At 37.5% G+C, this 25,870-nt stretch overlaps 1 protein-coding gene across 6 annotated transcripts in view; it reads left to right on the forward strand.

Moving 5' to 3' along the window:
* Positions 1 to 25,870, forward strand: part of LOC148675276 (transcriptional-regulating factor 1) — a 96,477-nt gene that overhangs the window by 45,001 nt on the left and 25,606 nt on the right. For 4 of the 6 annotated variants that reach the window (XM_088626437.1, XM_088626436.1, XM_088626432.1 and 1 more), the window contains exons 3-4: positions 21,617 to 21,710; positions 21,966 to 22,081. The gene's annotated coding sequence lies outside the window, so the exon portion shown is untranslated. Of the gene's footprint in view, positions 1 to 16,297; positions 16,532 to 17,980; positions 18,098 to 21,616; positions 21,711 to 21,965; positions 22,082 to 25,870 lie in introns of those variants that run through there. The other 2 variants (XM_088626434.1, XM_088626433.1) reach the window with 2 other exon arrangements.

The following is a 25,870-nucleotide window of genomic DNA, read 5'->3' on the forward strand; positions in this document are numbered from 1 at the left end:
CAGTTCATATACTGTGGCCAGCAGATGAATCCTACTCCGTTGGGCCCCTGAGCAAGGCCCTTAACCCCAACTGCTCCAGGTGTGCTGTAGAAATGGCTGACCCTGCGCGCTGGCCCCGAGCTTCTCTCCCTGTCTGTGTGTCTCATGGAGTGCAAGTTGGGGTCTGCGAAAAGACAAATTCCTATTACAAGAAACCGTATACTGTCAATAAAGTGATTTTATCTTACAGTATCTTACTAGTATTATGTAATTTTCATAATGGTTGAAAGTATGGAAGTGAAAAATAAATTGTCTTCTTTCTTTTTTGTATTTAATCCATCCTTAGATGGATTTGCACTCAATTTACTTAAAGAGGCACCATTGTCCCTCCACCTTCTGGTTTTGGATTTGCTTAACATGTTCTCTCATTCTTCTATGAAAACATACCAATTACTATTCAGACCTTTGAGCCCTTCAGATGTATTGTTCAGACCAACAGTGTTTTAATTATATACCCCAGCCTTGAAACATTTTTTCCAGAAGAATACATTTGCATTACAATCCCTGTTTTTCATTTTTTGAAATTGCCATTATAAAAGTAAAATGCGATCTAGACTGATAAAGTGTGGAAAATGCAGTCACACATACAAAAAGACACAATTGGTCAGATTCACAGCTGCTGATGTTATATGCTGTATGTAATCAAAAACTCTAGGTAATGATCCAGCAGGATGTGGTAAAGAGTTAAAGATCTGGAGTCAAATGTTGGGTCGTGGTTTAAAATCTCTGGTGGGATGCTGCTGTTGTATCCTGGAGTAATACGCTTGATTCATTTTGCTATAGTACAGCACATGCCCTGTTGTCATTTTATAATTAACACATATCTTATCCACGTCACTACCTTGAGTTCTAGAACAGAATTTTCCTTGGATTAACCCTAAAACAGTTTTTGCACAGTTAAGAGTTAGTCATCATCCCTTAAAATAAAAAAAGCTGTGTATAGTGCATAGTGAACTGAGATAGCTAACAGCATAGCAATAGGAAGTATTTTCCTCTTTTACAAAATTTGCCATATTGTGTCTTAAGAGGTGGAGCCTCTTTCAGTTTGCTGGATTACAGCAGAATGTTGAATATGTGATTTTAAAGTTCATGTGATCCTGTTGTTGGATTGATGATCTTGTTTCTCCAAAACAAGTGTTTTTGCCTTCTATTTTTGTGGACATTTGAAATGTTTGTACATCTATTCTGTGACATCTCTTAACACCACAGAACTGTTTAACATTTTCTTAGTCTACTGTTAAAGGAAGAGAAACAGAACATTTTTGGTAATTCCACAGCATTTAAATTAAATTAAAGGACACTGATGAGATATAAAATAATATATCCACATATATTACAGTATATACAGTATTACCAAGAAAATACACAGTGTAGTAAAGATTTTATACTTCTAATCTCAGGCCATAAAATGAAGCTGCCCCCACCTTCTCCCACAATATTTTTAAACAATATGGTGAGTATTTTAAATTCATTCCAAAAACGAATACTGACAGATTGTTCCATCAAATAAAAAGGTACTATGATTTGGACTTGTTTTTTTTTGCTTCTCATATTTTTTGTCACCTTAGCAGCTCCTTTCAAATTCTAGTCTATGTTTTCATGTTTTAACCACATCAGTTTAGGACTGGTTATAGTCATTATAAGGGATTTTTAAAATTAATTAGCCATTAACATGTCAGTTTTTCTTCATAATAGTTGTGGAGGGATTTAACAGAAGACTAGACATGTTTGACTTCACCCTTGTTGTGGTCTTGATCATCCAAAACCCATGTTATTTTATAGTTTTGTGTTTTTGTGTATATGAAATTAAGCCACCATATGCATATACTGTATGATGTACAATGAGTATCTCAGTCACAGTTCATTTTAAGACAGAAGAACACCTAGCTGGAATGGTATGCTGAAGATATACAGTAATGCTGTCCTGTTCACAAAATAGAAGCAGGTGTTGATGAGTACAGATTGCATTCACAAAGAAGCTGATTAAGCAGAAGTTAATGTGCAGGGAAGGAAAGAGCCACTGCATACTTCTAAGAATTGTTGAACTGACTTTAATTATGAAAGTTCACCAAAGATGAGTTGGCAGTATTGAGGATTCTGTTGTAGGTTTTTATGTGTGTAAAACAATTAATAAATAACAGATTACGAAGTTGTAGAATACAATTAAACAGTGGTGTGACTATATTATACGATAGTGTTTGAATTAATATAAAATAATGTTTATATTACTTTTATGAGGAATTGTTTTGCTTTTATTTCGTTATCATTATAGCCATGGTGTGTTGAAACTTCTGCTCAGCTTTTCAAAACTGAAATTCTTTAATCAGCACTTCAGCTTCAAAGGAATTGATATGTGTTGGTAGGCAAGATTTCAAAATAATTTCTCTTGAGGAAATGCTGTGATCACTGCAAAAAAATACTGTGCATTTAGAAGGATAAGTAGAAGGAAGACTCTTATTCTTATTCCACAAAGCTGTTCTGGATGTCTTCTCAGTGCATGGTGTGCACTGTAACACAACACTAATTTGATGTGAAACAAAGATAGTTGCCCCTTTGAATGCTTGTCAACCATAAAGATTCATACAGCGGGCTACTGATTCCACTTACTGATTCCTTTACACTTACAGATTTTAAAAGATAATCATACTGTTTTAAAATACAGCGCTTTGCAAAAGTATTCAGACCCTTGCACAGTTTACACATTTGTAACTTTAAAGTTTGAGGTCATGACATGTTAGAAGTAACAATCAGTGTTTGTTATATACCCAATCTACTCCATGCATTGCCAGCAAGAAAAGCAAAGGGACAAAGTAAACTGATAGGTAATATGAAAGAAAAATGGAAAAATTGTGGTTGCATGTATTTAGACCCTTTCCTCTGGCAAACTAAATTAACTGAGGTGCACAAAATTATTTTAATGAGCCACACAGTTAGTAGCCTCTGTCTGTGAGCAATTGTAGTGGTTTTCATGTTTTCAGAATCAAAGTCCCTTGGTCAGGTTGTGAATTTCATGTAAAGATCATGAAGACTAAGGAGCTTTCAAAGCAAATCAGGGATAAAGTCATCGAAAAACATACAACAAATATAGAAGTACAGTATCTGAAGATGCAGATAGTATGTGCACAATCTACTCATCACAAAATGAAGGGTGCATAGTACTAACTGGACCCTGCCTAGATCAGGTCAACCCCTACAAACTCATCAACAGGGCAAGGAGGAAAGTGGTGAGGGATCCCATTGTAAGGCCAATTACAGCTTTGAAAGAGCTACAGAGTTCAGTGGCAGAAATGGAAAAAAATGTGTGTCAGTCAGCAATTACCCACTCACTCCACAAAGCTGGTCTATGTAGCAGAGTGGAAAACTCATCTAATTTCCTGCAGAGAGTTTGTAATAAAGCACCTGAGTGATCTTGCAAAAATGTGGCAAAAGGCATTGTGGTCAGATGAGCCCAAACTGGGCCTTTTTGGTCTAAATTAATGCCAAATGTTACATTTGGCACAGACCCCACAAAGTAACATATTATCATGCTATGAGGATGATTCTGCTTAACAGGGACTAAGGCTTGTTAGGATTGAAGGAAAAGTGGTCAGGGCAATGTACAAGCAAATACTAGCTGACAATCGGTTTTAGTCTGCCAAAGACATAAAATGGGGCAAACATTCCCCTTTCAGCAGGACTCAGAGCATGTGGCCAAATCTGCACTGAAGTGGCTTATGAATAAGAAAGTGGAAGTTCTTGAGTGGCTCAGTCAAAGTCCTATTCTGAATACTATTGAGAATTGAAGGGAAAAAAACTGCGGCCTGTAAGCGATCCCCAAGCAACTTGAGAGAGCTTGAACAAATCTGCCAGTAATAATTGTCACAAATTCCTCCAAGCTGGTGTGGGTGTAGAGACCCACAGTGCCATGGAATTGAGAATGACTGAATACACAAGACTTTGGTTCAATGCTTTGATGATAGAACGGCACCTCCTATTATCCTATCATCACCTAGTTTCTATATACTGTACCTGTACCCTGTCAACATACTGGGGCAGTAAATTCTGTAAATTCTGGTCCCGGGGAAATAGTGCCACCTACTGGTGCTCCTGCGCCACTTAAACACCACCTTTGACAACCGCCTGAGAGATTTTTCCCATCAAACATTAGTCTCAAATGAACGAACCTGTAACTCAAAGATCCTGCAAATTCTTGCCTTTCGAGTTTCAAAACAACAGCTTTTCTGCAGAATAGTTAACTGGAAGAGAACACAAAAGTAATGGAAATGTTTTTTAGCTGTCTGCTACGGAGATCTGTATACAGTAGAAATAATCTGGATTAAAGGGATTATTTAAAGTCTTTGTTGCATGTATTCTTGTAAAATTGTTAATGCAGTGGTGAGTGTTCGTGTACTTTGATGCTTTCAGGTTAGCAGTAGGTGTTTTATTTTCTCAGTCCCTAATGTTTAAATTGAAATTCAGTGCAATTTATATGGTATAAAAAGCTGCATTGAAGCTACAAAAGAGAGAGCAGGACAGTTTAATCAGTGCATTTTTTCCACTGATGGCTGTTTTACATCTTACAACATTAAAGCATAGACTATTCTACTTTTTCATTTAGTCCTACTTATTATGTAGTAAAACTGTCTGAATGCTTAAGAATGATTAATTTGGGTAAATGAGAACTTTGCTATATCTTTTAGCCTATAGATTGTCTGGAACCTACAACAGCAGGTTTGGAGATCTTTGCATCAAAAGGTTCCTAGTTAGTAAATATCTTTCTATACTATGTCTATATTTTTTGTGATTTTTGCACCTCTCTTGTGTCATCAAGTATGAAACTTGATACAGCAACAAGTGCAAAGATTTTAGAAAACAATTGACAACTCTTTTCCATTGAATGCAGAATTGCTATAAATGTCTGTTTTGTGGTATATAATATTCTGGTAAGATATGGTAAAGCCTAAACTTGAATTTTGCATAAAGTAATTTTCTTATCCATCATCAAGAGCTTTTCTATGTAAGGTAGGTTTAATTTATAAGAGAAGCAAGATAATTTGTGCCTTTTTATGCACTGAAAAATTATTATTTTTTCAGTGGAGCGATAGATACACTTTAAAAAGTATTCTTTTTTCATATCTGCTGCATATTCTGCATTCAGTTTGAGTGACTATTTTTTTTTTAGAATTTCAGCTGTTGACACACTGTCTTGTAGTTTCTCAAAGTGGATTTATAAAAGTTGATTGAAGGTCTTATTTACAGTCAGTAAAGCCTGAACTGAACAATTTTGACCATCATGGCTTAGCGAAATGCAGCCAGGAGCAAGGCAGATGTTGCTTGCTTCAGTACCGACAGTTGGCCAGTGCGCAGCTCTGAAACGTGAGCTAAAAGAGGATGACACCTTTTGAGTGAGAGTTAGATCATCTGGTAATGGTGTGCTGTAACAGTAACGCCCTTTCAACATTGTGAAACACCACTTGTAGAAAAGGGGAGAGGCCCTGTGTTTACACTGTAAACTCTCTGATACACCCCTCCTAGTTTGAAAAACGACTCCATTTCTTCCTTTGTCAGTCCACAGGGGCCAGCTCTGTCTGAACTGCAAAGAATGTTAGCGTCTGCTGAGCCAGTCACTGACATGTAGGTTACAGGCTACACACAATTCAGAAAATGCTGCAGGACAATGTACAGTAATCCCATGAGTGACATGCAAAATACCAGCGTGAGGCGATGGTTTGAAAGCAGGAGTTTATTTATTATTCTGTCACTTTAGCTTGTCAGAAGACTTTATTAAACATACTGTGCACCAGATTTTCACTGCAACTGCTTTCTGCAATATTTTATTTAAACTAAGTATCAGTATATATCGCTTCATTAGAATAAATATAAACAAGCTGTGTATTTACATTTGCTGTTCAGAGGCTTATCTGTGTATCTAGTATATTTGTGCATATCTGCTCCACAGTGTTTTTTGTTTCAACACATTTTGTCTTCTGTGGATACATTTCATCTCAAGTCAGAATACGTTTATCATACATCATTTCTAAGCCATGTGCAGTGTCAGAGACCTTTCCCATAACACACCTGTACTTGCAGTACAAGTCCTGAATTAATAAAAGCTCAAAGTTGTAATATAATTTAACCTTAATTCCATATATTTAGAGTGCATCATTTTATATACAGTATACCCATGTGCTAGCCATCCATTTACAAAACGTAATTGTTTTGATTAAGAACAGTCATTGAGTCTAAAGCTGTTTGTTTTACTTTAAGATGGTTTGTCTTTTGAGGTATTACAGTGTGCATGTGCTTCACTGAAACAAAGGACTCCATTTGGCGACAGGCACAGAAACTGGGTAGATATCTGAGGGCCTGCTGTGTCTGTGAAGTCATAGTGAAAGGAGTGAGTACAGTAAGTGGAAACTGTCAGAAACCACATAGGCATCTAACACCGTCAACTGCACTTATCATTTTGATTCACAGTCTTAATTGAACATCACAAATAAGAACAAGTGGTAGTGTGAAAGAGGGGGAAAACTGTGTCTATGTAGTCTACTTTAGTGTTCTTACTTCTAACTTTATCACCTCAATAGTTTGTCACCTTTCAAAATACAGTAATGTTTTATGAGATATACTCTAAATCTACTTGTATACTATGTAGTTCTACAAATTATATTTAAATACAGTAGAGAAAATCCCCTGGGCAGCTTCCTATTTAACCTGCAGGACTATCATGAAGATTTGATGACTATACCTTCCCTTAGTGAAACTAGTGTTCATCATAAGTTGAGTATTATTACAAATGTAAAGTCTCGTAGCCACTGTTATTTACGTGCTTCCAAAATGTACCTTTATCTCGTTTGTCAAGGTCGATAAATTAGTAATTGAATTGTTTGCCATAATAGTGATTCATGCTACTCAGTACTGACTGGATCATTTCACAGGTCTAAAAAAATGTAGCCGAAAAGAGGATGGCACCTTTCTAGTCTTGTGCACTATTACTAACACGCTGCATTAACACCAGAGTCATCGGGTCAAAGCCATCGCCTCACCAGTCTTCAGCCAGGAAGGCAGGTTAGCCTGTGCAAACCCAAACCATAGTAAATCCAGTGTCGGGGAGGCCTTCATCTAGACTGAGAGACCAACGGTCAAAAACACTAATCCAAAAATCTTCATCCTGGTCAAACGATGCAGACGAATGTTGCTGGCACGCGTGTGCACATAAGGATCCCAAATGAGAGGAGGCCATTTGTCCCATCTAGCCTGTTTAGTGGTTAGCGGCTAATTGATCCAAGGATCTTATGCAGCTGTATCTTAAAAGAAACCAGGTTTCAACAACATGACTGGGTAGCGTGTTCCATACTACCAAAACCCTTTCCTCATTTAGGTTTATTTTTGAGTGTCTCCTGTACTGGACAATCATAAGCCACTTGTATTCCAATACTATTTAATAAAGAACTGTCCTCCTCCACTGCTTGAGGCATGTAGTTGGCTTCTTCCTCAGAGAACACCTGACTGAAAATATGAATTCAATACATCAGCCATTTTTCTTTAATTGCCTAGATTTTTACATTGTATTGTATCCCTCTCAGTTTCTCTAATATCCTTTTTACCTATACTTGCAGTTCATTGTATGTCTTTTATTTAACTGGATCCTGTTGTTTTTAATAATTTTCTAAAGTGTCCGAAGCATAGATGAAATGTGTGGCAAGCAACCTAGGGTGTAAGATATAATAGTGATTTTGCAAACAATGTGTGTGTGTGTTGTGGATAACTGAATTTTTCACCTCCATGAGAAAATAGCATGTGAGAAGACAAACTGACAGAAAGCGCAACTACATTATGTCTCCTGTAATGCAGTTTATGGTACATTGTATTCCGGAAAGACATGTTAAAGCCTAAACTTGGGTTTCTGCCCATATTCACTGTGGTTTTTCTTCAGTTTCTGCACTATCCTTAGGAAGTTGACCTGCGAGTATTTGTTAATTATGGTATCGGTGCATTTTGACTAAACCTTCATTTGGAGAGAGTGGACAACAGATTTTGGTCCAAGCTGGCTGCATTCCTACTACAGTTGCGTGATCATAATCCTATTGCAATATGGATGAAAACTTGACAGGGGAGTAATGTACAGTGTCTTATACATAACTTTCTGTGAGAGACTCGTGTACTGTACTTCCAGGGTTGATTAGTAACAGAGTGATGTGTTTGAGAAATAGGAGAAAAGAAAAGTAAAAGTATCTTTCTGTTGCAATTTCTTTCGAGAAGATTGATGTTTTTGCTGCTAAAGTCAGTAGTTTATGCTGAGTGCTCCCAGAGAGTGAATGACCTAATAGTGAGGAACTTAAAGTTAAAGGTAGTTTCACAACACAAAACACAATGTTTCACTACCTTTTGTGTTTGAATACTATTTATTTGCTATTTTGTATTTATAGCACAGTTTTTAGATATTATGCCTAAACCACTGTCCTATTTTAGAAACTCAGAAGTCATTCAACTTGTAAAGGAAGCTATACTTTATTGTTGGAAGTATCTTGATAGGCGTATAAAGACTCAGGTGTCCATTGAATTAAACAGAAACAATAGAGCACTTCCACAAAAGTTTGATGAACGTGAAAAAAGGGGGGAACAATCAAGCCACCTCTGCAGTTAAAAGCTTATAGTACATTTCATTTATTATTTTAGTTGAATACAGTAAGAGAATCCTATCGTATCCCTTACCAAATAAGGACAAGTGCAGACACGTGCAAAAAACAGTACAGACAGAAAATGACAGTTCAGAAGTGGTGACGGAGCATATCAATCAAGACTCTTTGGCTAAACTAAATTATTTCTGTTTGTCACTTCTTTTGAAATGCACAGTAAGAACTGCCAGCAAAACCAGACACGTATCTTGGCAGGTTTGTTTCCCACCTCTGTGCTGCTTTTCTACTTTTTTGTTCCTGCCACATTGTCAGCTGAAAGGTAGCTGTAATTTTTCACTGTCTTCTTTAGAATTTAGCCATAATTATTCTCAATTGGCATCCCAATTTGAAAACAAATAATTGCTGATCAGTGATGTTTCTTTCTGATTACTCTTCCACATTGACCTTTTGAACACCGTGTAGATGTGGTCAGCACGTAGAGAGTTATTAGTTAGGTTACAGGAGTAGCAGGTGACCAGTGTTCCCTTTGTTATCGGTAACCAGCATGATCCCAGGAGCAGAAGGACCAGTTTAGCACCACTTCATAATCGTACAGTCACAGATCCCAGTAAGTATCAGCACCCCCAACAGTGTTATTCACGTATACATTATGTGTAATATATGAGTTGTTAAACTAAACTTAACTTAAACTTGATCTCCTTAAGTTTATTGAAAACCCGTTCTTTTTCTGCAGTTTCATAGATTAGAATATAGGAAAGGATTCAAGTAAGAGGCAGCCAGAGGATATAAAAGAACAAAAATGGGATACTGTATGTGAATAGGGTTGCCATGCTGAGGGATTTACAGAAGTGATGTCACTCCCCCCTGAAATCTAGACAGTGCAAAACTGTGCTGTGCCCTATATACAGATGAAATGTAATGTGGGATCCAAAGGACATTGCTACATGCCTAATGTGCATTAAGTATTTGAGTGTTTAAATTAAAAGGAAAGCAATATATAAAAAATTTGGAATGGAAAGTATATTAAAGTATAACAGAGGAATGCTAGAACAAACAGTGTTTATAAGAGGAAAGTGATCAGCGTCATGTAGAATTACCATGGAGTCGTGCAGTAGTACAAAGACTGTATTTGACCCATGGCTCATCATACCAGAGTATCTTCTGGCTTTTGTGGTCTTAAGATTGTTTCATGACTACCCCTCTAATAGGAAGCTGAGCTATTGCTGAAGATAGGATGTGTAATCTTTAATTAAAATTACCACAACAAGGACTGCATTACAAAATTGTAATTGTTAGAAGTATTTTTACCTTTTAAACAACCCTATTTTTTCATTTTGTAACAAACTGTTTTAAGTTAATTTGTATTGGTTTACAACAGGTGGTTTCAGTGATACTAATAAAAAAGGCAGACATCAAATATTGTATCCTCAGTGATATAACAAAGACAACAGATCTCACTCTTCATTCAAACCAATATAGTTTTAGGATTTATAATTTACAGATCTTTCCACTTTTTTTTCTTCACTATGACATCTTCAAGGTGGTTTGAAGAACAGGATACTAATATTGTGAAATATTGTGTCCCATTTCAACAAAAAGAAGCTGCTTACCGAAACTTTAAGTTGTCTCCTGAAACTGTTTTATACATACAACTACATTAAGAATTACATAAGACAATCCACATGGATTTAAGATTATTTTAATTACTTTTTTGTGGAACAGATAATAAAGTCCTTAGGTTAGAAGTAAAATATCATTATTGGATAAATAAAAAATGATGTATTATAAATATTATTGCATTGAGCACAGTTTCTGCAGCTGTAGTTATCTGATACTGTAGGTGATGGAGGAAAAGGGAAAGTTAATTTGTAATCTGTCAAAAGCACTGACATGACCACCTGCATATCTATTCAATGTTTATAATATGTTTGTGGCGCATTTTTAAAACCTTGAAAAATTTGGAATTACTTTGGAGAATGTGGCAGTGTTGTCTAGAAATAATTAAATGAGATGCATCAGAAAAAGTGATCTGTCTTTGAACAGTCTAGGTTTCTCTGTTTAATCTTCTTAGAGATAACATCAAGACTCCTTAGCTAAAGAGGCATCCTTTCTTGGATAGCATGGGTAATGTACAGCACATTTAAGAATTATAACTAAATGGTTGGACTGAGCTGTGCATCACGCTGCCTTCTGTCCACAGAGTGGAAGTGAAAAGCTCTGTGAAGCTGCAGTTAAGTATGGAATGAATATAACTTGGGGATATCGTGGCTTTCGAGATTAACCACAAGTAGGTGTGTGGTGCTGCTGTGTAAGAAACTTCTACCGCATGGAAGAAACTGCAGTACTGGTTTATTGGTGTGGTTTGTGAAGAAATTTTATGATTGATTTCTACAGCCTTGTTGAAGACCACACCGAAATGGCAGCCCACCAGTTTTGGCTCCAGCAGTGCGTTAACTGAGTCAACTTTGTTGGCTCAGATGAGGGTGAATGAAACACACACCAGTCTCAGTCACCCCCTAAATGTTTTCTTACGTGTAATTAACAAACACCTTAGAAAGGCAACTGAAAACAGTTGAACTTGGCTTTCTATAGTGTTCATCCCCCAACGCAGCATTTTGTTTTCAAATTCTGAAACAAGCTGTAAAACCAGGGCTATCTGGTCACCAACAAATTAATTATGGTGGAACAATATTTCCACCAGGGAGTAAAGGGTAAGTGGTCTTGAGGTTAGAATTCCGCACTGTCCCCATCACGGCCTGGATTTATTTCCCAGTCTGGGAACAAGGCGATCTCTGTTTTGGGAAACACTGAGCTTGAAGAGGCTGCTTTTGAACAAGATTTATATATTCGTTTTAACACTTTGATCACTTACCTCTTCTAAACTATGTGAGGAAGCAATTAAAAAGTCAAACCAGTGTTAGGATACGTAATGATAAAAGTGGAGAATTTACTTGGGGTGCAATGTTAAAATTGTACAATAAGACCGAATTTAGAATATTATGTACAGTTCTGTTCACCATGTTATGAAAAAGAGATCTGCTGCTCTGGAATCATTTTTGTGAAGAGGAACCAGATACATTTCAGCAATTAATGTATGACGAACCCAAAACATTCTCAAACGGAGAAAATTATGAGGGAGGGGACCTGATCCAAGTATTCACAAGCATTGATTCTGTCAATCAATTAGTCAATGACAGTGTCAGCCCAGTAGACGTTTTCAGAAATTGAAACACAAACCAGAGGTCACAAGTAGAAACTAAGTGCATAAAGTGCATAAACAAGGAGGCACTTCTTTCGGCAGGGGCTTGAGCATGGAACAAGCTATCCAGCCATGTTACTGAAGCTGATATCCTGATGTATTTCAAGAAATAGCTGAATGAAATTGCCTACTCGGCTTAAATGGGCTGGCTGGGCTGTATTGCCTCCTGTCACGTGTAGCCTTTTTTATGTTCTCGTCTTCCCAATAGTGGGTGCAAAGGTGGCAGACTACAGTTATAAACAGGTTACTGGATGTTCCCTCCTTTAACATGATGGTTCCTGAAAGGGATGCTGATTTCAACCATGTAGCTCATCGTAGCAGTATTGTTCACTCATTTTCCTATGGAGGGCCAGTGTTAAGGCTTTAGTGAACATCTGCATAGCACATCCTGCACTTAGTACTTAGACGCTTCTAGGGATTTAAATGAGCTAGATCTTCTTGGCAATCTTAATTAACTGATCACAATTGAAGTCTAAAATAAGAGTAGAGTTAGTGCTAAATGTATAGCAAAAGTGAAATACTTTTGGGATGAGAACTACAGCTATTACTATTCTTTTGCAGAAGTAACAGAGTCAGAAGTACTGTAGTCATTTTAGTCATTATGGGTGTACGTGACCTTAGGTGGTCTAGTGTAAAACTTTGTTTAAAACTCATTCGATCACTTAAAACAGGAAGGAATCATTTGAAACTGTGAGTAAATATTTCCTGCCTCTACCTTGAGTTGGGACAGTTGGGAAAGCCTTTTAGGACAACCTGAAAAATGTAAAACTGTCCAAAATGTGACTGTAATTTCAGTTGATTTTTAGGCATAGTATTTCCAAGTGTGGTTTGTGCTCATACTGTAATGATTAGGGCACCAATTAACTTACAGATTAATGGAAATAATGTGCTATCCTGTAATGAGCCTTGTCTCTTGAATTTACTCATGAGTTTTTCAGGGCCTTAGATATATTGTTACTGGTTCTACAGTGATTCTTAATTGACATTTAACCAGTTCACTGGTATAAGTTGTAAGAAAGCACTGTAGTATAGCTTTTGTTCTTGTCACCTAGGACTGTTTGGCAGGAATTCCAAATCACTAGTTCTATTTAAAAATATGAGTTCACAAAACCGTACACCAAGTAGTTCTGTGAAACAAATTTCCAAATCATGTTGTGGTTGTTAAAACATTCGAGTGTCTTTACTTGTTCAAAATCAGGAGAATCCCAAAGTTTCCAGAAAGCAGTTTTCCAGCTCCCCAATAAATCAGTCTAAATACAGCTGTAAATAAGCATGAATCTGTATAATGGAATTTGTGACAAATACTATATAGAAACCTCCAAAGATGCTCAGGAAAACCTAAAATACTTAATGTCTCATGAACACATAAAGCTTATTCATATTATTGCACTGCATATACAGACACTGACTAGGACAACTGCAACTAGGCCGTTTTCTGAAACTGTTGTGTTTACACGGAAAGTATTCTGTTACCTTTCGAAGTGGCGGGTACTCCTGTGGCGTCACAGCTCTGGAGGCGGGGGTAGGTATAGACGTTGCAGAACAGTCACGTAAAAGTGCTGACTTATTGCTGTGGAGGTGGTGTGAGGTCAGTCTGGGTCAGAGGTACTACTAGCAATGCCTTTGCATTAAACCACATTTATCCACCCTCCATCTTTCTTGGTAAAGATAAAGATGTCTGGCAGATGTGTTGAATTACTGCCTGTTTATAGGTTGTAACCTGTAGACCTGTGTTTTGTTGCCTGTAACAATGCAAAGCAGGTAATTTGAGTCATTTCCTGTACTTGCAGGGAAGTCCTGACACACAAGTACTCAGTGCTCATTCTGCTGTGTTCAGAGAAGCCATGGCGTGAAAATAGCCAACATGCTTCACTTCCCCAAACTGTGCGGCACATGCCCTGTGAGATGCCAACATTCTTGAATATTGCTCTGATGGTCAGTTGCCTGATTGCATGAACATCCTGATCATGCATCATCAACCACAGCAATTCATCCATTTCAGAATCTTGCAAAATGCTGAAGTGTTTGGGCTCATGGGTTTCGATGACTGGTTTCTGAGTTTAACACAAAATTTCTATTGAAGGCTTTACGCTATGCAGTTGTCATGGCCAGTTGTCGTTATGAGATGACTGTGACCATGCAATACTGTTGGCATTGTGGGTCTTGTGGAAGGAAGCACGTGACAGCAGCCTTATCAGTTTGTAACCTGATCTCGTCAGATCCCATTTAATCCTGGAAAGCACTAGTGAAAACCAGGCAGATGGTGATGGACCAATAGGTAGCACTCTTTTCATTGGACCAGAATTACCAAACCAGTACCTCAGTATGGTGAATGGAGCCACAAAGGTATAGGAAGTGCTCTCCTTTGGATGACACATTAAACTAAGGTTTTGACTACTTGGTCATTAAAAACCTCATGACACTGTTGGACAGAGATATTACCGTGGTGTGCTGTAATAATGTACACTTTTATAGCACTTTTTTGGACACTCCACTCTAAGCGCTTTACAGGTAATGTGGACTCCCCTCCACCACCACCAATGTGCAGCCCCACCTGGATGATGCGGCGGCAGCCATAGTGCACCAGTACACTCACCACACACCAGCTATCAGTGGGGAGGAGAACAGAGTAATGAAGCCAGTTCAGAGAGGGTGATTATTAGGAGGCCATGATTGGTAAAGTCCAGGGGAAAACATGGCAAAGACGCCAGGGTAACACCCCTACTCTTTTTGAGAAACACACTTGGATTTTTAATGACCTTGGTTTTACATCTCATCTGAAGGATGGCACCTTTTTTACAGTATAGTGTCCCCATTACTATACTGGGGCATAAGGACCCACATGGACCACAGGGTGAGCGCCCCCTAGTGGCCACACTAACACCGCTTCCAGCAGCAGCCTTAGCTTTCCCAGGAGGTCTCCCATCCAGGTACTGACCAGGCTCACACCAGCTGAGCTTCAGAGGGCTGTCAGTTGTGAGGTGCAGAGTGATATGGCTGCCGGCCATATGAAACTCTGTGACATCCACAGTGCCCCACTTAGTTCAACTGGTAGAGTGATTTCTCACTTCTTCACCTGATTTCATGTTTAGCAAGCCTGTCAGCACATAATGGCAACTGTAAATCCCCTAGCCTGGTGCATGAAGTGGATCTCCTATATGTAGATACCTCTGGAATGAAACATGCTGTAGAAATGCAAGCAGTTATAATGTATGTAGATTGCAGAACATGTTTAGTCTATACTTGTAGCTGATCTGCATTAGTACAAGTGTTGTAGAGCTTGGCCAAGGTGACTAACAAAAGACAATCATAAATTTCGGTGGTATAATTGGATTAATCTGCAGTAGTCTTCACTACGAAACAGGAATAGACATTTCTGCAATTCTTCTTCTGTCTGGAGAATTTCCTCATAAGTACTGTAGGCTTTTTTTGATCAGATGCATTAGCTTTCAGTTTTGATAATAAATTCAAATTTAATAATAACAATGCTTGAACCGTCAAAGAAGTTAACGATTTTCCTGAGCTCAGCCAACTGTTTTTTAATAATAGTATGAAATAATTAACCTGCATATACCGTGAGCTTCCAATATCCAAAAAGTTTATTTTTTCTGGAAAACGACTTCAGTATTTATAGTACTAGCAGAAGAGATTCTGGCTTTCCTTTAAGTATTTGGCAAAACATTAAATTACACATAAAGATGATCTCTTGGTACTTTACAGAAAATTGCTGCTCTTTTTATTGCAAAATGCCAAAGCGTGGGTTTTAAAAAATATTTTAAGGTTGGAGATCTTTGGAGGTGTGCTTGCAGTTACTATTGGTTAAAACAACATTCACACCCTGCTAATAAACCTGAAAGCAATAGAATATCAACCCCGGGAAACACTTGTCATTCTTTGTGCATCATTTACCAGAAGAGCTAATAAGGTCTTTCATGATGCTGTATTGCATCTCAGCCAATCAGTGGTTTTTCAGTGTTACCACAAGCACATGGGTCACATACTGATCACGATCTAAGAGCAGGATAAGAGAATCCTCTAAGATGCATCTCTTATCTGTACCCATGGAGACCCCACACATAAATCTAAATAAGAGTTAGAAATGCTGCAAAAAATAATAATAAATATATTCTACTTATATTTATTCAAAATATAGAGACTGAAGGAGTTTGGTCTGTTTGTCTTTCTTAATTATATCTGACTTTTAAATATACATTGTTGGGTGTACTGTATAGCTTGTATAAGTCCAATGTGGCTGTATATTTCTTTAATGTTCACCAGTTTTTTCCACACAGAACAAAATGTCCTTATTTTATTTTTTTATTTTCATTGTCATGGTTGTAATCATAACAGGAAGTGATTTTTATCACTTCAGATTTTAGTACAGCAAAAGGCTTCAAAGGACACTGGACATAAAGGACATGACTCCCTATGTCTCTTCTTACTTACAGTTATACTGATAGAAATTGAATTGGTCTGGCTTTTTCATTTTGAAGGGGAACAGATTGACATGCTGGTAAATGTTCACGCTGAGTGTACAAGCCTTCTGACTCATTGCTGAGACTGGTCAAGATCACCGAAAGTTTAACTTCCTTGTGGAAAAGCTCTGCGTTGTGTTGTAAGTGAGAATTTAGTAATGACCATTTCAAAATGGTGTCTTTTTTATTTAAAGGAAGTGTTAAATGCTCTGTGGGGGAAGGGGGAGCCAAAAACAGACAGGAAACTATTTTAATGCTGTCTCTGTCTTTTATTAAACTAATCTGAAACCAGTTAAAGAAGTGACATTGCATTAGTGGAGATCATGCTCTCTGCACTCACCCTTACAGTACCTCATCTGCCAGTGAGATCAGATTATAGGTGATGTGAAATCACTCCCTGTTAACTCCTGTGAACCTGACAGAGACTTGTGCATAACGAAGTGTGGACTTCAGATGGAGTGAGACGTCGTAAACAATAAAAGTTTAGTGAAGTGAAGACTAAAACAACTAGAAAAAAATCCTTGTGCTGTTGCTGTTCTTGTTTGATTTTTTAACTGAAATTTTGGATGGTTCAAAACAACAAAAAAATCTTTTTTAAGAATGCACTTCACTTTAAATTTAGCAGATACATTTTTTGAATTGTTTGTTGTTTATAGAATTTGATATAGTTTTTTAATCATTTAGTTGAAAACTTAATGATTAGTAATAATTGGCCTTCATTATTTGACGCCTGGTTGAAGTGAATGCCTCTTGGTAACTAATGCCACAGATAAAACCTAAAAGATAATGTTGTTTTTTTTAATCAGTGGGAGCTAATGTTAAATGTAAATGTATATTTTAGACCTAGAAAGGGTTACGAACAAGAATGCAACTAGGCCACTAGTTCAATTGGTTTACCAGTAACTTGATTTTCTACCAACTTCACAAAGCAAGTGTTTTAAAAGTCCCAGCCAGTAAGTTTCTCCTGCACTATAATTTGTTCTATGCATCCTTAACTGTTACTTATGGATTACTTCCTCCATCCTGCAAAAAAAAATATTATTATTATTTGTAAACCCCATCTCTTCAGTCTTTGACATGTATTTGTGCTCTTTTATGATTTTATGAAAAAGAATTTGTAAATTAATCTGAAAATACTGATGAGTTAGTACTAAGATAAGCCACCCTCTATTAAAATTTCTATACTTTGCTTTTAAGCAGCTTTTACAAAGGAGCATAAGATTTCTGCTATTCTTTGCAAAGCTGAATATATTAGTCAAATTTAACCATTCTGTGGAAATCACAATTATTCAACTTAGTTAAAACTCAGTCACAGTTTCCATCCAGACAGCTTAGTGTTTTAGTTGCTCCCACAGCAGTAGCAGTTAAAATGCTATCTCATCAGTTTGTCTTGTAGATTAACATTCAGCCCAGCCAATCACAGGGCCTGACTTACTGTGCTGTGTAAAGGTTCTCTTTGTCACCATTCAGACAGGGCTCTTTGTCTAGGGCCATTATCTCAGTGACCTCAACCTTGTCTGGGTTAATTTATTATTGTTTGTTTTTTTCTTTCTTTTCAAAAACTGCCTACACCTTCTCGTTGTGAATAGGCAGCAGGCCAGGGAATGCAATGAAAACCTGAAGCATACAACATTTTCAAAACAGCCAGCCGAGATGAATGGACCTGAATGAAGGGCATTTACTTGCTGCCTCACATTGGATTCTGGGTACAGTTTCAGCTTAGGCCGCCTACTGTGTGGAGTTTACATGTTTTCACCATATTTGTGCCTCTGGCACTCTGGTTTTGTAAAACAAATCCCAAAATACGCCTAGATTAATTGGTGTCTGTTAATTGTCCTCTGTTTGCGCCTGTATGTGTGCCTATGGTCTGACAGATGAGGATCCTGTTCACTGCAACCTGGTATTGGACTAGACATTTATTAAAAATAGATGGAACTGGATGTATTATTTAATAAAATACAAGCTAGTAATTGCTGTGGTGTCAAATATAACAGGTCTAAAATCGATACTCTTCACCGGCTATTTGTATTATATTTACTATTTACTATTTGTAAAACAGGAATAAGAAAAAAAGGACAGAAGAAATATAGATTCGCCAAATAAATGAACCGAAAATGTTGAAAGCTAATAAGCAGTACATGATCTAGCGTATTTACTGTATCTCAAACCTTGTGTCTGCTGATCCAGTTCTATACAACATGCAAGTTATACTTTAATTGACAACAGATGAAGATATTATTCATCACAATTGATCAATACAAGTACAGAATGCTGGAGAGGGTAGTATTCTTCACCGTAATCAATATATTCACTTATCATTACATCCTTGAACAGAAAATGTTTCCACAGGTTTGTCTGCCATCACATTTATAGAACAGTGCCCTCATTATGTCACTGATGCATTGAGAGTCACTTGTGCCTGTTTGCTGGTACAAGAGACATGAGTAATGCAAGGATCAAAGTAAAGGAAAGTATTAATACTGTCTTCAGTTTCTCTGTGTTGTTTCCAACCTAATTACTACAGTAAGACAAACAAATGTTAGGAGAAATCAACATGTTTAATATACAAGTACCCACAAATACACCCACACACTTCTCCTCAGCTGGTTTCCAACTAAAATGAGAATACAATGGGCTGTCATTATTTATAGACAACGACCTTATTAATGTACAGTATTTACAAGTTATATGTTATTCAAGAGGAAATGGACATCTGCCAGTGAACACAGAACCTAGCAGTCTTTCCGCTGTGCTGTAAAGAGAGCTGTATTGCTGCTGGTCCTTGTAAAAAGCTGTTCTGCCAGGGAGGCAGATTCTTAGAATTCTCCAGGAAAGATTTCCAGTTTATGGCCCATCGAAAACTGTTCAGTGCCTTTTAACTTGTCAAACACATAACTTTGCAAAACAGATTCTATGAATACTAAATTACATATCATCAATCAAGCGTAACCTTACTTATCCTACAATATCCATTCATTCTTCCAGTGGTAATCTACAAGACAAACTGATGAGATAGCATTTGAACTGGTACTGTGGGAGCAACAGCAGACTTCACCTACAACAACTAAAACACCATTCCACAGAATGGACAAAAATTTGAGAAATACGTTGAGCTTTGCAAACGAATAGCAGAAATCTTATGATCCTTCATAAAAGCTGCTTAAAAGCAAAGTATAGCAATTTTAATAGAGGGTGGCTTATCTTAGTACTTACATTTTCTAATTGCTTCATGCAATTCAGGATCGCTGAAGAGCTGCAGCCTATCTGAGCAAGCAATGGTGGGATGACACAATACAAAAAATATTTTTGTTCTGGGACTATTTAAGATTTTTTTCCCCTGAACTTGACACTCTGTTAATCCTAGAAATGACTGCAGTGTGCTTTTCTGTTTTAACTGTCCTGCGCTTTAATAACTGAACACTTTAAAATCTTAATTTGAATCATATTAAGCGAGTTAGCGAGTCTCTCATGTTGCTCCTGCTTTGACACTTTGATGTTGAATGCACCATTCCATGAAACAAAAACTCCCCCCCCAGAAACTGAAATGAATGTGATTCTGAAATTGAATACATGAGGCTCACGAAGATGTAAAACAATACTTTGCAGGCTTGAAGGTCTTAGTGGGTGTCCAACCACCTGAAAAGAAACAAAGACAGATTTCCCGGTGCATGTTTCGATACCTACTGTACATAGTAGTCTTTGCAGTTCTTCCACAGAGGCACCAGCTCAGTCAAAGCCAAGCGTGAAGATGCTGTTTTGGACTGATAGGCCTAGTTCTTTAAACACATACAAGCACAGCTCTACAACTTATTCAGACTTTTGCTCAATTTCATAGTGAAGCTGATTTTTTTTTAAACTAATGAGGAGAATGAGGAGACTGGGATATTAAGAATAGTTTTTTTGAGGGGGAGGAGGATGTTATTCAGACTCTGAAGTCCACAGGATTTAGGTAATCAGCATCCAAGCTTATTTGCATTTTTATTTCTTTGGAGACTTTTCAGGAGAATTCAGCTTAACTGCAGTGGTCAGTTACTCAACAAGAACTAAGGTATAACACCGCGGAAGCATGGCACGTTTTACACAAGTCTTTCACTCCTGTGGTATAAATAAGAGCTTTTTTCCTGAGCATAATGCCATAATGTTCTTTTAATGATGCACGATGCCAAGGTCTCAGACATCACTCTCTGAGTTTGCCATGTTCTGTACGTGATGTTGTTTGTCCTAGATTTTAAAGTTTTGCATCTCTTTTTATTTTCCTGGAAATAGAAAATACTGAAAGCTGGGGGTTCAATGACAGTTTTCAAGCATTTTTGAAGATTTTTGGCAGATTTTTTCATTATTAGATGGTAACTTATTGCACCGTGTTTTCTTACACCGTGTTAGAAAACCGAGAAGACCCAAACATAGATCGTCTGCGAGCTGGTGTTTCCTGAGAGCAGCCCTGGGTCTCCCTCTTCATTCCTTTTAAGGAGCACAGAATAGATACCCAGACTCTTATCTCCAGATCACTCCGGCTACTTGTTCAACCCATGTGACAGGAAGTGATTGACAGTGGCTGCCTGTGGCTTACTTCTTTAGCGCGTCAGTGGTTTTTAGAAACATTGAGGTGTCTGTGTGTGGGGGTGGGTGTTTCAGTAAGTCTGTGTGCATTGTATGTGTGATCGTTTCATTGTTGCCATACTGTAAATAAAATGATAAAGTAGATAAATGAGTTTTTTATTAGCAAACGTACATCTTTCATGGTTTCTTTTTATAAAAAAACATATGTTCTTTGATTTTTTGTCCTCAAAGTTAGAGAAATTCTAAAATGGTATGTTAGTTTAAGTGTCCTAAAATTAAATTGCATAATGCAAAAACAGTGTTCCAAAACACTACTCATTACTCATTACAGTGTTCCTAAACAATACTCATTGGAAGGGGATGCGGACATGTAACTACATTAGGCTTTTTTAAAATGCAGCAAAAACAGGATCAGAGTCTTAATTGTATATTGTATTAGCTTTCCAGGACAGGAGGGAATTTCCTATACATTTTCATTGCTCCCTTTTAAACGGTCAAACATCCTAGCCACAAATTTGGTTATTGATCTGGGATGCAACATTTATGGTTAAAGCTTTAATTTACTGTTAAATATAAGCTTCATGACTCACTTGTTTCGGAATTTTGAGAGTCCTTTAAAGGCTCAGACCCTGGCACAACTGAGAGTGTGTTCCATTGTGTGACAGGCATGGATGCAGTGGAAGTACTGTGAAGAGCCGTTTTACCCCAGTGAAGATGAGGAGTCTGAGCCACCAGCCCCAGCTCTGCACGCTCAACAAGGTGGAACATTTAACACAAAAGTATTTGATTTGCCAACTTCAGATAGTCCCAACTTGAGCTACTGTGTTGAAACACAGAGCTCTTGCTTGGCTGTGCTTTATCGCTTTATGTGGTATGAGCATACTTTGTCTTGGCATGATAATTATTGTTAAGAAATTCTTATATAATGCATTTTGCATTTTTACATAGTTTATGCAATCGGACAAATACATTAACTGGGGAAATAAAGCTCAATCTTCTGTATTCATCCCCTAGGCAATGAGAGACACTTTGTCCCAGAGAAGGTCCTGGATCAAGCCTAGCCGAGTGAGTCACTGAAGAGGAGCACAGCCAAGCCTAACACAGGATCAGTGATGACACTCACTGCCACGGTGAGTAGTCCGTCATACTTACAACTTCCTCTGCGATCCGTTTCTCCAGGACATCTGTTGCTGTTCAGTCATTAAAGGTGAAATTTACTCTCTAAAATCTATGACGTCGAAAGTTATGGAAAAAATAATTAGAGCCAGAGGATCATCTTTATGGAAATAAGGTCATAGATATCCAACATCGGTTTAGATATGTCTTGCTTATCTAAAGATACTCTTATTTCAGATAGGTAGGCCTTGCTTAAAGAAGAGTCAGAGTTCTTTAAACAAGCAACAACAGTAATGGGTGCACATCGAGTGTATGATAATCTTTTATAAATTTTTAGAGAGCTTTTGAAAAATTGCTCATTAAAGGTTAATTACAGAAAGAAGGCATTTGATGAATGCATCTATTTATGTTGTGGATTGGTTCATTTCTAGAGAGTCTTGGTAAATGTTAATGCTCAAACTGGAGTGATGTAATTATAGGGGTACTACAGCAAATTGTTCTAAGGCCACCACTGTTTCTTATTTCTATTACAGATCTAGATTCTGTTGTAGCTAGTTAACTAAGCAGCAAACATATTAAGAATTAGATTAAACTGATGACTAGGCAAACACCTGGCAGATGATATTGAATGTAGACAAGTGCAGGGTGTTGTATGTGCATAGTACAAACATAATGTACAGTATATTTACTGAGTTTGTAAAGACAGCTGACGAAAAAGATTTACATATGTGTGAAGGATGAGTGAAAGGAATAAAAACGGAAAACAGTATATTAGGAAATGCAGCTAAATTTATGTCAATGGATATTGTGTTTAAATTGTAAAAAGGTAAAATTGTAAACATTTTAGAAAAAGGTATCATTTAGAAGGTCACTTATGAAGAAGACGTGGTTAAGATGACACATTATATACATTTTCTAGACATTGTGGGAAACAAATAAAAAGGCAAACAAAATGTAAGGCTGTGTACTGTAGTAGTAATAATAATAATAATAATAATAATAATAATAATAATAATAATAATAATAATTGCTTACACTTACATAGCGCTTTTCTGGACACTCCACTCAAAGCGCTTTACAGGTAATGGGGACTTCCCTCCACCACCACCAAAGTGCAGCCCCACCTGGAGTAATAAACTGTAGTAATAAACAAAGAATTGAACTCAATGGACACAGTGGCACAGTGGAGAGCACTGCTGCCTCACAGCGCTGTGGCCCTGGGTTCAGTTCCGAGGGTGCTGTCTGTTTGGAGTTTGTACGTTCTCCCTGTGTTTCTGGGAGTTTTCTCCAGGTTCTCTGCTTTCCTTCCGCATTCCGAAAACATACCGCATGTGTGTGTTTGTGTCTGTGTGTGCCCTGCAATGGACTGGTGTCCTATCAAGGATGTATCCTGTCCCTTTCCTTTGCTGGGATAGGTTCTGGCTCCCCCCGATAAAGGACTTAGAAAACAGAGGGATGTGGTGTTATAGTTGTGCAATTTGTTTGTAAGACCTCATTTAAATAACTGTGTACAATCTGGGTCATCAGATCACAAGAACTAAAATGCTGCTCTGTAAGCAGTCCAGAGAAGAGCAACCACATACATTCCAGGGGCTGAGGGAGTGTCCTAAACTGACAGGCTGAAGGAACTGATCCTTCTTAGTTTCAAGAGACTTTGAGGGAACCTGATCCAAGTATTCAAACGCATTGACAAATTCATACAGTGTACTATGTCAGGATACATAACGACACAGGAACAGGGAACACAAGTGGAAACTATTTGGAAGTACAAACATCCACCGACTTAGAAATATAATTCATGCCATGAAAAGTGATCGTAAGGTGGAAATTTGTCGATTGAAAATATCATTCCCATTACATAACCAAGCCCCTGACTGGTTCCCAAGTCCCACAAAAAAATATAATCATATAAAAAAGAAAAATTACACGTGTATGTGGTAATCATGACCTATTTAGCTATACTTAGAAAAGTCTTTAATTGTCAGCTAATGTGCTTTCATTGTACAATATGAATTGTTATTGTAATATACAGTATAAACATTAGAATTTAAGAATAGTTTTCTTTAATAAAACCATAAATACTGAACATAAAATCATGAAGAAAGGCCTACAAAGCTCTACCTGTATTGTATCCCTTCCCTCTGAACTTATTTCCACCAACATGTTTCAGCCATTTTAACCTGTCTTTGTGCAATACAGTGGTACAAATACTGGAGGCAGCCAAGTTCATTGCTGTGCAGATGTCTTTTGATCCCTGGCCGTCTGCAGTTCTTTTAATTACTTCCAATTTAGTCAAAAGTGTTTTTGACTTTCTTCCTTTCGTCACTTTTGTCACACCACCTAAAGAAATCTTTTCACTTTTTGGGTCCACGATGATCACAGATAGCTTAATAGATGTCTGATAAAGATCAGATTAATATCACGCACATTGTCAGGAGAGGAGATCACAGGAACACAACAAACCACATGAACAAAGTGGGAGAGCTTTGATACTGTAACATGCTGCTTTGGACCGAGTTTCTCATGCTCCCTGTATTCTTCTGTGCGTCCGGTACTTACCAAGAAGACACTTGTGGGATACTGCTCTATGGCAAAAATGTGTTTGTATATGGAAACATTATGGAACGCATATGGGTAAAAATTAACAGGCTTTGTTATAGTGAGAAGCAAAACAAGTATGTTTAGTCTAGTCAAAACAATGAATGTACATTTCAAATTGAGAACAGGAGGCATTTCTTTATGCAAAGGTTTGTGGGTGTACAAGCCATGTTATTAAAACCATTCTGTGGCTTTTTTCAAGAAAGCGCTGGGTAAGATCCTTGTGCCAGTTAGCTTCTAACTGCCGAACAGGTTAGATGAGCTGAACGGCTTTCTCTTGTTCATAATCTTTCTGCATAAAATCTCTTCCAAATCTCTCCTGGCTCATCTTTGCACAGTAGTTATGATCGTTTTCTAATTGGGCTTTTCTGGTCTTGGTGTCTATTATAGGTGTAAATCTTGCAGTGTAGCCTTTTCAGTTTTCCTGTCGCAGTCTTCTCTGAACTGAATTTTGATGCCTTCACCTCTGCCCTTTGGAGGTTGCTGGTGATTTCACTGGCACTGTATGTTAGTGTTTAGTGTTTTCCAAGACAGCTCGAATCATTTCTCTGACATCAACTGTACTGTAGATGGTTTTTTTATGGCTAACCCAGTCATGGTTGATTGGTAATTATATCTGTGGTTTCGTTCTTCATCATTATATTCAATTTTTTTTTATGGTGGTACATTTAGTTTCTGTGCTGTGGCTAAAGAAATTTCCTGCGTTTAAAAGAAAATAATTTTGTTTTCATTTTGATTTTCAACACTGTCAAAGCCAAGCAAGCCAATAGGATTTCCCCCATACAGTGGGGTTCTAATGTTAACAAATGCATTTTCGTTCAATTGGGATTAATGTAGAAAATTAGTACTACATATTGGTTGTTAACAGATCAGTCTTTTCTTCCATGCAGCAGTATGTGTCTTTTTTGTGTTTTTGTCTTCATGTTGACTATATATGTCTATATACTGCTCTCTGCATCAGTAGAGCTACATTGAATTGTCAAGTCAGTACCAACCTAATCTTGCAAGGTGGGATTATGCCCTCCACCAGTTCACAAAGCTAAAGCAATGTCTATAAGCAGACATAAAAACATATCATGAAGTACTTCAAGTAGGTAGCTGTGTCAGCATGCGTAGGCTGCAGTATGCTTTATATTATATGCAATATGCATAAAACATATCAGGTCAGGTCATACCAAAGAAAATGCTGCATTTCACTAGTAAAA

Source organism: Lepisosteus platostomus, chromosome 3 (genome assembly GCF_059453375.1).
Source record: "Lepisosteus platostomus isolate fLepPlt1 chromosome 3, fLepPlt1.hap1, whole genome shotgun sequence".
Classification (NCBI taxonomy): Eukaryota; Metazoa; Chordata; class Actinopteri; order Semionotiformes; family Lepisosteidae; genus Lepisosteus; species Lepisosteus platostomus.